At 38.0% G+C, this 16,729-nt stretch overlaps 1 protein-coding gene across 2 annotated transcripts in view; it reads right to left on the bottom strand.

Moving 5' to 3' along the window:
* Positions 1 to 9,693: 9,693 nt before the first annotated feature.
* LOC141810972 (chemokine-like protein TAFA-2) overlaps positions 9,694 to 16,729 on the bottom strand; it is an 83,612-nt gene continuing 76,576 nt past the window's right edge. Inside the window, exon 6 of one of the 2 annotated variants that reach the window (XR_012600134.1) lies at positions 9,694 to 11,139. The gene's annotated coding sequence lies outside the window, so the exon portion shown is untranslated. The remainder of the gene's footprint in view (positions 11,140 to 16,729) is intronic. The other variant, XM_074698843.1, reaches the window with a different exon arrangement.

The following is a 16,729-nucleotide window of genomic DNA, read 5'->3' as shown; positions in this document are numbered from 1 at the left end:
CTGTGATGAATCATTGTAGCACAGATAATAACAAAAAGGGGGTCCTCAGGGGGGAATCATCTTTTATGCAGCATTTACAGATGTGTGTGGTCTGAATAAAAAAGTTTCTATCTCATGGACCAGGGTTATTTTTAGTATTCTGAGCATGTCTTTGGGTGTTACATTAATTGGGATAAAATACAGTACATCCTGATTACATGGAACAATGCCTCAGATATTTCCTGTGCCACTACAGATTTTCATGGCTTTAGCAACAAATAATTTGCTGTTGCACTATGAAATACACATTCATATAGTATTTAGTTCAAACCTTTCCATTCCTTTAGTAAATCCTCCATTTGCAGAAATAAAAGCAATAAAAACTTGAAAACGTAATAAGAATCAGATTTATTACCAAATATTTTTACATGACTTGAAATTTGTCTTGGTCCGTTGGTGCTAACAGTTTAAAACTAGAAAGCATAAATTAAATAATATTTATTATACATAAACTTTTTTGTATTAAAAAATAAAAATGAATAAATAAATTTAAAAAAAAAATAAAAAAAAACGGGGTCATGAAATGACTTCCATAATCAAAAAATATAAACAAATACACATGTTTTCATCCATTGCTGTAAAAATATGATTAAAAATAGCAGTTAACCATGCAAACTATAATTTTTGAATTCTTTTGCCACATTTCTTTGTTACCACAAGACAACAAAGGTGGTGTTGGTATCAATGGTAGCAGATCAATTTAATTTGAATATTGTTAAAAGGTTCAGGTATTTCGGAAGCTTAATTCAAAAAGTAAAACTCATGTATGACATAAATTCAGAAAATGCAGAGTGAATAAATATCAAGCATCTTCTTTAATGGTAATGATTGTGGCTCACAGTTAAAAAAAAGCTACAATCCAGTATCTTATCTCTAAAATCAGAATATTACAAAAGATCAATAAGAAAAGGATTCTTTATTCAGAAATGTTGTCCTCTGACAAGTTTGATTATTTTTATACTCTTAATACTTGTTGGGATGTATGTATTACTGCATCAATCACTGTGAGTGCACCAAAAATAAATAAATAAATAAATAAATAAATAAATAAAAAACATTCAGCATTGCAGGCCCAGGCCCGTGTTCACAAAGCTCATCAGAGAGCTCCTCACTTAGCCTAAAAAATTCCCAGCAAAGATTTTTAGCTTAAGAGTGATTCAGGAAGCTTCTGAGAGCAGCTCTGAGCAAGAAGGAGACAGAATTTTTTTTATCTTAGTGAGGAGGTGCGGTTGACCTCGTTGCTAGGTATGACACAGCCTCCTAAAGGCTGTGATTGGTTGGTACAAAAAGAGGAAAAGATTAGGGAAATGCTCTGTGCTCCTGATACTGAATGGACAGTAAAACCAACGGATCACATAACTCAGGCTGTATAAAGAAATGTGCAAACATGACATTCATTTTTATAAGAATGACATCACTAAGAGTTACTTTTAGCCTTAGGATTCTTTGTGAATACAGGCCCAGAACTAAGTGTAGATCCTGGTCCCTGTAATCAAAACACACAGTGTTCTTTAAAAGGTCCCTAGTTCCTAGGGAAAGTTCCTGGGTAACACTTTATTTTGATAGTTCGTCTACTGACACTTAGCAACTACCAGAAGATATTCAACACAATTTTTCAACAGACAAGTAACATACATTCAACTAACTATTAGTAGACTATAAGATGCAGTTCAAGGTTTTAAAAAATTTGAAATAAATTGTCTCTCAACTCTCTTAGTTTTTTTTTCTTTTTCAACAGGCTATCAGTTTTCATATGTAGATTGTCAACTTCTTGTAAGTTCAGACTCTAACTACTCTGAATCAATCTGTCAGTTGAAAGTCAACAGTAAAATATCAACATATGTCAAACATCTCTCACCCATCAAATGACTGTTGATGCTTTGTTGGTTTTCGCCCACTGATTAGATTAACTGACTATCAATAGATAATATATTAATCAATTAGCCAAGTGATAGTCTGTTGATTGTCAACATGTATAAAGAGAACAATCAACAGACTATCACTTAGCATTCTCGACTAAGCATTTGTAGACCTAGGTTAGGGCTATCAAATTAAATTGAAAAACAGTTGACAACAGTTCGAACGCAATAAACTATCAACAGAGACAAATGCAGACAAGTTTCCACAAATGCATATCAGAGAAGGAAAGCTTATTTATATGAATTACAAAACATATTCAAAGGGCACAAAAAAATTAGGGTGACATTTCTTTAGACTTATACTTATTTTTTTGCCCAAAACAACTGTACAGTTGTTTTCTGAAAAAGATCCCATGAGGCAAACCAGAGGCAGTTTGACTTTGTCATATCTTTGGTAAGCATTTCAACTGATAGATTGATGAGTCTTGTTTGATATAAACTGATGAACTGTTGATATGAAACTACATATCTACTGATAATGTACCTTATGTATGTTACTTGTCTGTTGACTCTTTTTGTGATATATAAACTGACACTCAGTTGAAATGCAACTACTTATCTGCTGATAGCTCCTTGAGTGTCAACAGACGGACTATCAAAATAAAGTGTTACCAGTTCCTGCAGTTGAAAAACACCTTTAGTTCCTGAAATTTGCCTCTTTTGTTTTGTCATCTCTTCTTTGTTTGGATGACCATACTGTGGTGGTGTTCTTTCATAATTATAAATCTGTCACTAAATTGTGACGTATGAAGTCCGTTCGTCATGCAAAGACAGTTAAATGAAAATACAGCTTACAAGCAGTTACATCAATGGTTTACACTTAGTTTGCTTATGCAACAACATTGCTATTCCCACAGAATCAATGAGCTGTGTTCCCCTGGTGGACTATGTAATTATAAAACCCTCATAACATTATGAAACTATGCAGCATATGGTGTTGGGAGGAGATTTCTTTGATGTACTCTTGTAATGACTGCAGCAGAGAGAATAAAAGGAGGAAAGAGAGAAATGCCTGGCTTTACTTTATTTGGATCCCTTGAAAAGAATCAAAACGCTTTTTTTTTGTTTAGCAGCTCTGACACCCCGAGACTCTACTCCTCTGAAGTGACTCACATACTAACCAGGAGGTTGGCGCTGACCCTGGAAATGTCAAACTGTTTCGACACGCCGAGGCCGCAGCCTTTTGATTCATGGAGAATGTTTGTCGTTTTGCCAAAGGACACCCTCGGTAAGGAAGGTTTGATGTTTGAAGGCTTGCTGCTCGTGAAACATGACGAAGATGCTCCAGGCAGCGCTTGTCTGCTGTTATGGGTAAAACAGAATACAGAGAATTGCTGTTTGGAAGGGATATTAAGCTGACAACACGGCCATTCACTGTGTTTGACAGGGACAGAAAGGCTATAGCATCTACGGAAAGCACACATCCTGTGTTCAGAAAGGGGAGCATGGTTTGTCTGAAAATCAGAAGAATGTAGAAAAATATCCCTTTTTTTTAATGACTTCATTTCAAATTATCTGCAGCTTTAGGGAATCTTCCAACAGTAAGAATCAGAATCAGAAGTACTTCATTCACCCCAGTGGGACAATAAAGAAATAAAAGTATAAATAAACAAAGAGGAAATACTGAATGAAATAAAATGAGTAGGAAAAGTTAAAATTAGCTTTGTATGACAGCACTGATTTCAGCTGATCTTGGTGCAGTCCAGGTCAGCTGAGACAATCTGGAGGCTGATGACAGAAACAGAGTAGTCAGGAATATCCAGAAGCAGTCACGGCTCCATAAGGCACGCCATACTGTACTCAAGAACACCGTCTGGCTCCTAGTCCCGTTAGCTCATTCATCCTGTTTACCAGAGATCTCGTGTTTCATGCCCATAATGAGAGAAGAGAGACAGCCTGTATAGAGAAACACCTCTTCAAAAGTCTTTAGCACAAGTTCTCTCCCTTCATAGTTTCATCCTCCTCTAAATCCTTGTGCATCTCTAATATACAGAATTCTGTAGGACTGTCAAGAGGTAGGTCAGCCCAGTGTTCCCATATTTTGATACATGCTATCCACATGACTTTTGCAAGCAGTTTGTAGAACATGAAGGAATGAATGAACAAATTTTTTTTGTGTGTTTGTTTGTTTTCTAATTAATCTTGATAAGCAGCACACAATCATCACCATTACAAAAGATAAAAATAAAAATAAAAATAGATTAATAAAATAAATAAATAAATAAGCTGATTGAAATTAAAAAAGGGTTTTGGCTGAAGCCGAGCTTATAGACAGATTTTGGATAAAATCATGATGAGGCGCAACAGCATCATCAACAGCAACAGCAAAAGGTGTTAAAGTTGAGATTCCAATGTGAAGAAGTCCACTGTTTTTTTCTTTGGCACAGAAAAAAAAAATGCAAGGGGGAGAATCTGAAAAGTTTTGGCAAGAACAAAACAAAAAGCAAACATAATGGAGGGGAAAAGAACAGGCAGTTTGAACATGATGATGATTTTCAATTCTTCACAAAGCTTGCTCTCCAAAACAAGCTAATCCAATCTGTTTCTCAAGTTTACAAAAACGTCATCAGGACAACAGAATCATTTCTTGATACGATAATATAATGAATGACATGCTTTTTGCCCAGGCAGAGTTTGTTTATAGAGATAATGAGATGTTAAATAAGTGTCAGGTTTTAAGATTTTTTTTTTTTTAAATGAATGATCTGTCTTTTCTGGTTTCAAACGAAGCTCTATGTGTCGCGCTGATGCTGCACTGGGTTTTAAAGGGTTAAAATTATACTCTGACAAACTGACCACCACTAGTTATTAAATCTAAAAAAAAAAATCCTCTTAAAAAATGAAAGAAAGGCCTAAATACATAAGTTATTTTCAGGTGTTCTCATTCAGTCTTGTTGAACTAGAAAAGCTAAACCAGTCAAGCACATGCTTTCTTCCTTTGAGACTATTTTTACAGAGTTCTCTGTGGTTAACAAGCCTCCTTGTACAAAACCCTGAAGGCGCGCTGGAAGCTAACAAAGGCCAATTTAAGACATCTACAGCACAGTAGATGAGACTGGGAGGACTCAATTGAGGGAAAATAGAAGGGAGTGGGAAATGTCCCATCCTCAACAAAAACTTACTTTGTGGTCACATGGGAAAACTAAGTTACTCGGTTAGCTTTGTGGTACAGTTCTTCTGTAAAGCTTCTATTTGCTACAATTTGGAAATTGGCTTCATTATCACTCATTAAGAATACATTAAGGAATAAAACAAAATGGTAGTTGTGAATGTTTTTAATTGGGTTCAGATACACCCCCATGGACACTTGATGAACTGCAGATTTTATAGATACAATTTATAGCCGGGGGTTGCCGCTTGGTCCAGATGAACCACTTGACCCCTGCTGTCTCCCAATTAATAATTCAGATCCAATCCAATCACTACCCAGCATTGCTGTTTGACTTGTCTGTTCCTGAGTCTGGGTGAGGTAACATAATGTGTAAGAGTTTCTGACAAACCAACTTCCCTCAAAAGGTTTCACCATTTTCAAAGTATGATTCTTCTTCGGTTGATTTCACTTAGACTATTAGTTACACAGCTCAGCACTGCCCCTTTAACCCCATTTCTTAAAATACAAAGAGTCGGTTGGCAGGGTAACACAGATTTGCTACGCTCAAATGATTGTATTCACAAATATACAGTACTGTCTCTTATAAAAGGGGAGGACTGCTTTCTGGGACAGTGTTTGCGTCATGTGGCCCAGTTCTGCACCTCATATCATTCCTAATTTAGCATTATTTATTTCCCAGAGGTAATGCCAACCTGCTTTTAACAAAAAGTGACATCATATCAACTGATAAGGTTGATATACGGCACTATTGTGTGGTTTTAGGCCTCTATTCTAAAGAGAAAATGTGATTAATCATCCGACTTTAAAACTGAATTTTGTCTGATGGCAGGCTCGTTGCTTTTTCAATGAACGAAGCAGCAGGCAGCGAGATTATTGAACGGTTCTGGTTACACTTACAGCTCACCAAGAACAAAAGTAGTTGAACAATACAAGCTCAATTGTCTGTTACTAACACTAATTTGGTGGTATTTCGTTTCCTTATTAGCTCCTGTTGCTGCTGTGAAAATCACACCATTGGGTTTTTTGATGGCACATTTTATTCTAGAAGATAACACTAAGGTATGCTTCAAAAGCTGCAAATTAAATTTTGTCTGAGTTTTTTTTTTCCCTTTTTCTTTTTTTTTTTTTTTTTATTTGTTTCTGGTTGTTTGTTTTTTTTTTGAAAACTTTTTTCTTATTAGACCTATTGTGAGCCACATACCTGACAAGTCAAATAGAAATGTCTAATTTTAGGACACTGAAGAAAAAATGCAGCCAGAATTGTAAAAAAAAAAAAAAACTATGGTAAGAAAAATGTTCTCCTCAAAATTCTTATGCAAGAAAATTTGAAAATTCATCATATTACCAGTTTTTAACACAATAGATGTCACCAAATAAACATCTTGTTGAGCTTCATTGCAGACTGTGCAACACTATGTTTTGATTGCTCCTTCTTGCATCCATCCAGACAGAGACATGGATAGTTTGTCTTGCTATACCACAGACCGTAAAATATATATATTTTTTTCATAATTATTATTTGAGGGGGCTTTTATGCCTTTATCAGAGAAGAGAGGAATGTGGATAGAGCAAGAAATAGGGCGAGAGAAAGGCTACACAAGGGTGAACCTCATGGAGCACGACCAAGACCACGAGGTCATCTGCGCTATGAGAGAACTTCAATACATTTAAAATATTTTCATAATACAAGAAATTAAACAAGCATTTTTTTTCTTCATATCACTGCATTTGTAAACAATTCATGCCAGATTTTTGTCTTCAATGTCTTGAGACAAGACATTATTCCATTAGTAACATAATAATCATTGATAACTCCTCAGTGTCTCCCTTCAGGTTGGGAGTCTGGGTGTCATCCTCAGCAGCAAACTGTCTTATCAAGTTCACATCAGTAATGTCACTCAGTCTGCCTGTTTCTATCTTTGTAACATTAATTATCTCCACCCATCCCTCACATCTGACAGCACCTCCATTCTTGTTCACACCCTGATCACATACTGCACTTCTCTTCTCTTTGTTTTCCCTCTTAAGATCCTCCATTAACTTTAACTGGTTTAAAATGTTGCTATCCACGTCATCGCCCTCGATGAATTCCATCACATCTGCAGCCCTCAGGTCTGGGGGCATGTGGTGACAAACATTTGCCTTTTTGTCCAGGGGAACAGTTGTTTCAGGCATACAGGATCTGTATGGACCGGGGAAAGACACTAAACCAGAAAAGTTCAAATGCTGTCACATTTACCAGGAATCACGAGGCTGGGCTAAGATTAACATTAATATTGTAACATTTATTGAAACAACATTATCAGGTCATTGAACGAATGATAAGTCGTAATATATAATGTGAAATTAGCGAAGCTTGCAGGCATCAGTCCTTCCATTTAATACTTGGTGAACTTAAGATTGTTGATTGCTGCAGCTTTCCAATTTATGCGTCTGCTTCAGAAACCTTAGATATTTTTGTGTCAAAGCATCATCTTGTTATTTAAAGACAAAATCAAGAGCAGAAAAAAAAACAGAAAAGTTATTATTCATTGGATAGTTTTTGGTGGTAGATTTCCTAAGGAGAAAAAACTGGGCTCACAATGTGGCAACATGAAGATAACAGATGATTTTTGTTGTCAAAGTCAGGGTGAGGGGAAAAAAGACCACCATCTGAAACAATTCAATACAGAACTACAAAGAGCTGTGCAGAGCTATGTTTTTTTAAAATAAACTGACCATTTTCTGCCTGATTTACATGAAACTGCCTCATCTCTCTTCACTGTTGATTCTCCCCACTGTGACAACAGAAGTCATGACTGTCTTCTCTGATGTTGAAATCCCGCTTTGGATGTAACGCCGGCACCACTCAGTACCAAGTCACTAAAAGACCCTTGATGTCACTGGAAAGTTTAAAGTGACAGGCATGCTGCAGACTGAACTTGCTTGAACTCACAACCAACCTTCAGAAGAGTGAGGACGCAAGTCTGCAGCTGTCTGTATCTAAATAATATGGGTGAGTAAATTCTATAAAGTTGAATTTCCATTCACAATAGTCCAACTATCTTTATGAGAGATTGTGTTGGATTTTGGAGATTGTGCATTTTAGAAAAATGAAAAATTTGACCAATTCATTTTTATAATTAATCAAGATTAAGACATGATGGACAAGGAAGACTGAGCTAAACCATAATGGATACGAGGCACATCAGACAGATCTGGTGGAAGTCTTGTGTTACAGATAGATGTGTTTTTGAGCTCCAGCCCTCCTAACGAGCTCTCACTCAGCTCACCTGTCCTGATTGCTCCCAGCTGGTGCTCATCAGCCTGGGTAGTCTATAAAAGGAGGATCTTCCCCTCAGTTACGTGTGTGACACCAGAGAGCCAACACCTTCAGTTGGTTTCGCTTGGTTTGTGTGATGAGTGTTTTGGGGAGTTTGTGTGCATGTGTTGAAGGAAAGAGGGTTCTTATAAGAGCTTTGAGAGAGTTTATCTGTTAGGAGCTCTTCTTTTTGCAGTGTTATCTCCCCACAAAGCAACTCCACCTTGTTTAAGGCCTTTTACTTTCTGTTTGTCTACACTATTAGGAGATTTAGTGGGTGGCTGTGGAGAGTGAAACCTCCACTCCACCTTTTGGACACCAAACGGCCATGTTTTTGTACTGAGGTGTAGTTTTTCTTTTGTTAGTTTCCCTGTCCGTGACCCCTGTCATTGTTGAAATGTAACACTTGCAATGTCTCCTGATCAGAGATGGTTGGGGGTCCAGTTGCTCTTCCACCAGATCTGTGCCTGTTCTGCCTTGGCTCTGTTTGGCTCCAGCTGGATTCACTTGACCGAGGGTTTCAGAACCACTGATGACCCAATGGCTCATTGATCTTTTCTTAAAGTGTTAAGATATTGACTAGACATGAAACCCATTAGGTCCCATGCCATGATGGGGCTGAGATGGACCAGAAACAGATCTGGTGTGATTTAGCCACAAGGTTTATGTCTTGATTCCCAAGACCCACTTTCCACTCTCTTCTCCCTAAAAAGTGAGTGGAATTCAGTGGATTTTATAGCTATTTTGGACAGGACTTACCTGATCATTGCTTTGAGCCAAATTAAATCTAATTCTCAAAGCAGTCCCAATGGTAATAAAATAATCAAAAAATAATAAATGAATCAATAAATCAGTGCATGGATGGATAAATGCATACAAAATACAAGCAGCCTATGCATGAGCAATACAAAGTAGTAATCTAGATTCACATGGCACAATTTTTGGATTCCTTTGATTGTACCTTTGCCTTAATGAGCTTGACAAACTTAGATGAAAAAAACAAAGGTAAAAGGAAAACTATAACCAGCAGGTCAAAGACCTTTTAACCTTACACTATGCTCCCTTGGTCTTCTGTCTTCCCTCACGGCTTGGGATGGAAAGTCTGAGAGGGAAAACTCTTAAAAACACAGTGAACATGAATTAAAAATGTTCTTCCAAAAAAATGTCAAAGAATAAATTGACAATCAAATAAGATCCTTTTAAAAGAGTGGAACATTGTAGGTACTTTTACCTGAGAGAAAGAAAGAGGGGGAAAAAAACACACACAAAAAATGCAGTTGCTAATTGCTAACATGAGTCAGTGTTAGCTTACAATGACAAAACTGTTGCTAACAGGTTGAATATCTTTAATTTTTAGAACATTAAATCAGCGTGTTTGGATGCTGACATGTGCTAAATGGTTCAGACCATTACCTGATTATTTTTTCTTGTTAGTCAAACATGCACTGAACAAACTAGTGGTTTGACTTGATGGTGGCACTAGATGAGAGGTTGGGGTGATGTTTGGAGATTGTAGTGATCCTGAGGGGTGCATGGTGTTTGCAGGGGCAACCATAAAATGGTTGGTAAGATAATTTAATCAACATAAAATACACTGTGTGCTTTGAAAACACATACAAAGGTTTATTGCCATGTTTAAGTTTGATTTTGTAGTGTTTTGGGCCTTAAAGTCAGTCTTTTTAGTGACTTGGACCTGATTTGGACTTGAACATTTAGGACTTAAGTTCATCAAACTCAAGGATTGCTGACTCAGCTTTAGCAGTGGTAACAGAACAATCCCCCTTCTAACCAGACTACAACACAAGATGCTTAAAAGACACAAGGCTTTAGTTACACAACCATAGTTTATTACTGTCATCACTTACACAGACAAAGGATGTGCCAGCGATACCTACTGAACGGTGATCTCACTCCAGCAGTCAGAGACAAGTTTGGAAACATTTTTGTCACCATCCAACCTGCAGCCAGATGCTGTGTGTTTAATTTACACTGTCGCTGTCAAAAACCTGAACTCCAAAACTGAAATCTGGCACAAGAAGCAAGGAATGACATGGTGATCATCAGAGGAAAAAGAAACCGCATCTGGATTCCTGTCAGTCGTTGAAACACTTCAAACTTTAGTATATTTGGTGTAGCTCAGTAGTCCTTATATTATCAACAGTACCCTGCTTGGAGTCTCTAATACAGTAACTGGTTTAGTAGGTTTATGCAGGGTTTAAAATTGTATCAGGTTTCCCATTTACTGTAGCAGCTCACAAAATGAAAGAGTGATGAATGTGTTGGTGTATTTCTTTGAAAACCACCCTGAATATCTGCTGCTCAGACACATAATTTCATCTTTGAAACCACACACCACAACAGACTGAGGAAAACAAAACCCTTTGTATTGTGTATCACATGAATTTGATCTGCTGTTCTCCCTCTGCGACTTGGGGTGGAGAATATCCCACTGAGAACTTAAATACTTTTAAAATTTACATATAGGTGAAGTACATTGTCTCGCACTTCACACAGTTCAATGTCCAGAATAAATCTTGTTGTCCTGTAAGGCTTATCATACGGAGTCCTTTAAAAAGAAGTGCTGAGCATTCAGTACCTTTAAAAGAAAGCAAACCTCTTCTTTGATGTCCATACTGTCCAAGAGGAGGCATTCAGAATAGTCAAAAGATTAATCGTGGCCCAGAAGTAAGGAAGTCTCTATTTACAGAAAGGTCCTTTGCATTACGCTCGTCTTCTCTGATGACAGAACAGAAGAACTGTTGATTCACCTGTGACAGAAAAAAAGGTGATGAAATTAAATCAGAGCAATCAAAGCAGTGAAAACACTATCAAGGCAAGTAACTCCAAATGGAGATATGACTGTGCCACATCATTTCTCTTTGTTTAAACCATCAGAGCCTCTCTATCTGAGTGTTACAACACAAAGAAAAGTCAGTTAATTTGAGCACTTGACATGAGCATCGATGATTCTTTGAGAGCACAAAAAAGGAAAGCACGACCTCCAGTAATAAAAACCCAACATAGAAGTTGACTTCCACCCACACTGACTGACATGACGGAGATCTTGGCAAAATAACAACATGATCAGATGCATTATTCAGCATGTATTCTACTTTTATGTTTGCAGCTTTGAGAAAACAAATTATCTTCAGAGAGAAAAAAAAAAAGGTCTAAAGGTTTGCAAAGTTGCTGATAGCCCTCAGAGGCTAAACAACAAAAAAGTTGAGTGTGTCAAAAGCATGGCTGCTCTTCTGTTTCTTAAGAGGTTTCTATTTGAAATAGTCAACAGTCACAGAAGTCTGCTTCATGTAAATTTCCCAAAATACAGAGCTGTTCGTGGGAATTGAAAGTAGGTCCTGAAACGCTGGTTCATATGTTGAGTCTCAGCTGTAACACAATAACCCATCCCAAACCATGATGCTGTGATACCCGGGCACAGGCAGTTATCTACTAAGCGGTGCATGTACATGGGATAAAACCTTGACGCATCGGCAGTGTGTTCAATAAGCTTCCACAAAGTCTGAAAAAAACAAGAAGTTACTTTTAGCTGCTAAGTGCTTAATCTTGATTAGCTAATTTTGTTTATTTTGCAAAGGTTGGTTAGCTAACTTTTGGGTTGAAAAGCTTTCTTCTGGTCAAATCTGACTGTAAACAATAAGGCCTGTAACAGTGAGCCAAAAAAAAAAACATTAAAGAATTTTCGGTAGCACTTTAGATTACAGCCCGCGTCTTACAGTGTAGTTTCCCGTCTCTTACAGTGTAGTTTCCTCAACTGTAGGGGTAACTCTCACACATGTACCTTGACATTTTGCGGTACCTATCGGGTAGTTACGCTCTCGTCTTACAGTGTAGTTTCCCGTCTCTTACAGTGTAGTTTCGTCAACTGTAGGGGTAACTCTCACACATGTACCTTGACATTTTGCGGTACCTATCGGGTAGTTACTCTCTCGTCTTACAGTGTAGTTTCCCGTCTCTTACAGTGTAGTTTCGTCAACTGTAGGGGTAACTCTCACACATGTACCTTGACATTTTGCGGTATCTATCGGGTAGTTATGCTCGCGTCTTACAGTGTAAGTCCCGGAGTCTTACAGTGTAGTTTCCCGTGTCTTACCATGAACTTATCAAAACAGTGTAATTTTCCTGGACATATGCTCTAACTATGCAAACCTTGATGTATCACTTCCTCTTAAGAATCAGCATGGATAAAGATTATGTAGACCAATGATAAAGTTAAAAGCTGTAATGTATTGATGAGTATGGGTTTCACATAATAATGATATTCAGACGTATAAAATATCTTTATTTTTTTATACACACAGAGACCCCACATTGTAATTCTCCTTTTAAGTTACTGATCCATTAAGATCACACTTGTCTTTGCTTACTGGCTAACTATCCAGTATTTTCTGTTATAAATTGCATCTGTTCTTCTTTGATGTGTTGTAAGCATTTTGTATATAATTTTATTCAGGCAACTTGGAGGGCAGACCGGGGTCCTTAGGATTTTGCGTATTTGCGTTCATGCCTTTATGCGGGCAGCCTGGGGTCCTAAAAGTTGTATATCCCGAACGGAGATTCCGCGATTGTTTAAAAGCATCTTCAAAACATCTTATAAGTTATCAGTGATGCATTCTTGAGGAAGTAAGTACTTTAATAGCTTACAAGTTATCTTTAAGGAGTGTTGAGAGGGGAATAAACATTTAGTTTGTATGTTTATGTGGCAGGAATTTTGGCTCTTGTTTCCCTTACGTTGCACTGCTAATGCTAAATAGCTAGTGGGCGCATCATTAACGTCTGGTAGACACTGTCTTTGATTCACCTTCTGTTATTTATTGTTTCAGATACCATACACTGCCAGCCCTGTTGAGATGCACTACTGATAAGTGGCTGTTGGACGTTGATGTCACACACATTATTCATCCTCTTCGTTCATTCAATCTCCATCCATCCGGCCGTTGGTGTAATGCTGTTTCTTAAAGGATACATAAAAGACTGAACTGTGAACTGTGTATCTGCCTTTACTCTCTGACCGGAGTATCTGTGTGGATAAAGTGTCCCAGCATTATTCATCATAGAAACACAGATGTCAGTAGCTTCAACAGTTCCACTGCAACAACCCAGCACTTTACCTGTAACTACTGGTCAACACCTGGAACTGGACTAGATTATAAAATGCACACTAGTAGAGGGTAGTTAAACATTAAGTACAGCGAACAAGTGTGCACTTTAAAATCCAGCCCGGTTCCAGTTGTTGACCAGTAGTTACAGTAAAGTAGTGGGTAGTTACACAGTAAGTAAAGCCAACAAGTGTGCACTTTAAAATCCAGCCCGGTTCCAGTTGTTGACCAGTAGTTACAGGTAAAGTAGTGGGTAGTTACACAGTAAGTAAAGCCAACAAGTGTGCACTTTATAATCCAGCCCGGTTCCAGTTGTTGACCAGTAGTTACAGGTAAGGTAGTGGGTAGTTACACTGTAAGTAAAGCCAACAAGTGTGCACTTTATAATTCAGCCCGGTTCCAGATGTTGACCTGTAGTTACAGGTAAGGTAGTGGGTAGTTACACTGTAAGTAAAGCCAACAAGTATGCACTTTAAAATCCAGCCCGGTTCCAGTTGTTGACCAGTAGTTACAGTAAAGTAGTGGGTAGTTACACAGTAAGTGAAACCAACAAGTGTGCACTTTAAAATCCAGCCCGGTTCCAGTTGTTGACCAGTAGTTACAGGTAAAGTAGTGGGTTGTCGCAGTGGAAGTACTGGACAGTTAGACAGTAAGCAGATGCAAGTATTAACTTAATGGCCGGGTTACTTAAAAGGTGAATTTCTATGTGGGGTCTCTGTGTGTTTAAAAAAATAAAGTTTTTTTTTTTACATCTGCAAGTCTTATCATTATTGTGTGAAACACATACTCATCAATACATTACAGTGTTTAGGTTCAGCATTGGTCTACTTTATTCACCATACTAATTGTTAAGAGGAAGTGGCACATTAACAGCAAAAGCATATGCCCAGGAAAATTACACTGTTTTGACAAGTTCATGGTAAGACACGGGAAACTACACTGTAAGACGAGAGCGTAACTACCCGATAGGTACAGCAAAATGTCAAGGTACATGTGTGAGAGTTACCCCTACAGTTGACGAAACTACACTGTAAGAGACGGGAAACTACACTGTAAGACGAGAGCGTAACTACCCGATAGGTACCGCAAAATGTCAAGGTACATGTGTGAGAGTTACCCCTACAGTTGACGAAACTACACTGTAAGAGACGGGAAACTACACTGTAAGACGCGGGCTGTAATCTAAAGTGCTACCGAATTTTCAAAGAAAAAAAAAAGCCTAAGTATTTTTTTAAGCTGAGGAAACTTAAGTTGTGTTTTATTTAGTTTTTTAAATTATTTATTCAAAGAGGGGTATTTTGGTATTTTGCTTTTTGTCAGGTTTATGCTGTCCCCCTTTTTTAATCACATGGTAGCTTTACATGTTTGTTAAGGTGCTTTGAGTGTTTTAGAAAATATTTATTTCAGCCTCTGCATGAAAATCCGTCTTTTAGCACCTGCCTCTTTACAGCCATGTCCACAAGTAGCTGGGTATTTGGGAAACCGCATATATTTTTATATGTTAAAGCCTGTCATCGACACAAAACTGCTGCTTTTTGTCACTGAAAACAATGTTTTCTGAAAACTCCGGCCACAGTGAAGATTTTGGAAAAACTCCAGTTTCATGGTTTTGTGTGGACCAAGTGGCAACCTCTGGTCTAAGAATATGACACAATGCCGAAGTGCTAAAATCTGCTGTTTCTTGAGTGTTCGCTTGAGGCTGGCTCTGGAAGTAGCGGAAGTCACATACACACTAAGCCAAAAAAAAGCTGTTTTCAAAGCAGAAATTATCCTATTTACAGCCTGGTTCAAAAAACGTCTCCTGTCTGAGTCGCTAATTTTACCATCAGCACCCACTGAAGGGGGGGTGAATTTTTTTCTACCTCGGCCGTTCAGAGGATATTAAGATCGTGAGCTCCCCCAATGAGAGGCACAGCTGAGGGTCATGTGACCGACAGGCGCCCTATGGCTGTAGGCGAAGCCCTTGCCACTACCAATATGGCCGCTATAGCTGATGTACTTCATTTTCCATTTCAGAAACAGACTGGTGACTTCGGAGAGACTATGTCCATGTTGGATACAGTCTGTGATGTGGACACTGGTAAACAGAGTTTTGAACGACAGAGACTCATTCTGATTGGCTGGCACGGGTTTCACGTCTGGAAAACACTGACAAATATGGGTCTGGCATGCCTCGATCTGCACTTATGGGCCGATTTGCCCACTTCATGTGGATGAAAGTATTTTTTTTTTTTTTTCTTTTTTAAAACAAACAAACAAGGGAGGAATATCCATTTTGTGAAAATACCTGGCTACGTGTAGACATGGTCTAAGGCTTCTGCTCCACAGAAAAAAAAACCTTCCATCTGATTGGCCATTCATTTTTTTTTGTGTGTGTGTGTTTTAGAATGGACCACTTTTGAGACATTTTCAGACAGATTCAGCGATTTCTACAACATATAAACATGTAAGGATTTGACAGTTTTCCCATGTTTCGTATAGACATCCAGGATTGCTATGTTGTGTCCATGTTTAAAATGTCAGAGCATAATACCCCCTCTTTAATAAAGCTAAAGAGGGTGTGCTATGAGGTTAATTGCCCAGGGTTGTGACTAGTCCTGGAAATGTTCGTATGAAGCTTAACCCTTTATACCAAAGAATAATCTCTATAAAGGCTCCAAAGATCACTACTCTGACAATTAGTTTTGCACATCCATTCAGACCGTTAAGTGATGAAGAATCTTTGGCATCAAAACATTAGGATCCATTTCTCATTGCTATGAATGCTGACAGGAGTTTTTCAAAGAATGAGAAAATAAAATATTTTTGCCTTTGAACAAACTGATTTATTCAAAAGCCTGGAGGGGGGATAAAAACATCTCTTAACAGTCAGAAAAGAACTCTTTTAACAATTATGTTTTAATTATCAAGCCTGGCTTTGTGTGGAGAGAAATATCATCAGCTGTATACACTGCAGTACCATCTTGTGAAGGAAGTTCAAGTTGTAAAACTCTGCCAGATTCAACATCATTCCAGCAGACAAGGCTTTTATTGGCACATCCATCCATCAGTTAGAGTGTTACCCAGTATTCCAGATAAAGGCTGCCCCAGAGTTGGGTTTTCTCTCTCCTTGTTCAATGCTGTCAGATACTCTGAAGACCTCCTCTCTCCTTGAGATTAAATTGCCTGTCATGAGGCGCAGTGTCTGACTGGCAGCTTTTCTGCTCCTCCAAAAGTACACTCTGGATAAGACCCTCCAAGA

The sequence above is a fragment of the Halichoeres trimaculatus genome, unplaced genomic scaffold (genome assembly GCF_033239565.1).
Source record: "Halichoeres trimaculatus isolate MK-OKI-2021-1 unplaced genomic scaffold, fHalTri1.1 fHalTri1_scaffold_21, whole genome shotgun sequence".
Taxonomy (NCBI): Eukaryota; Metazoa; Chordata; class Actinopteri; order Labriformes; family Labridae; genus Halichoeres; species Halichoeres trimaculatus.
This window is presented reverse-complemented; position numbering and strand designations above follow the sequence as displayed.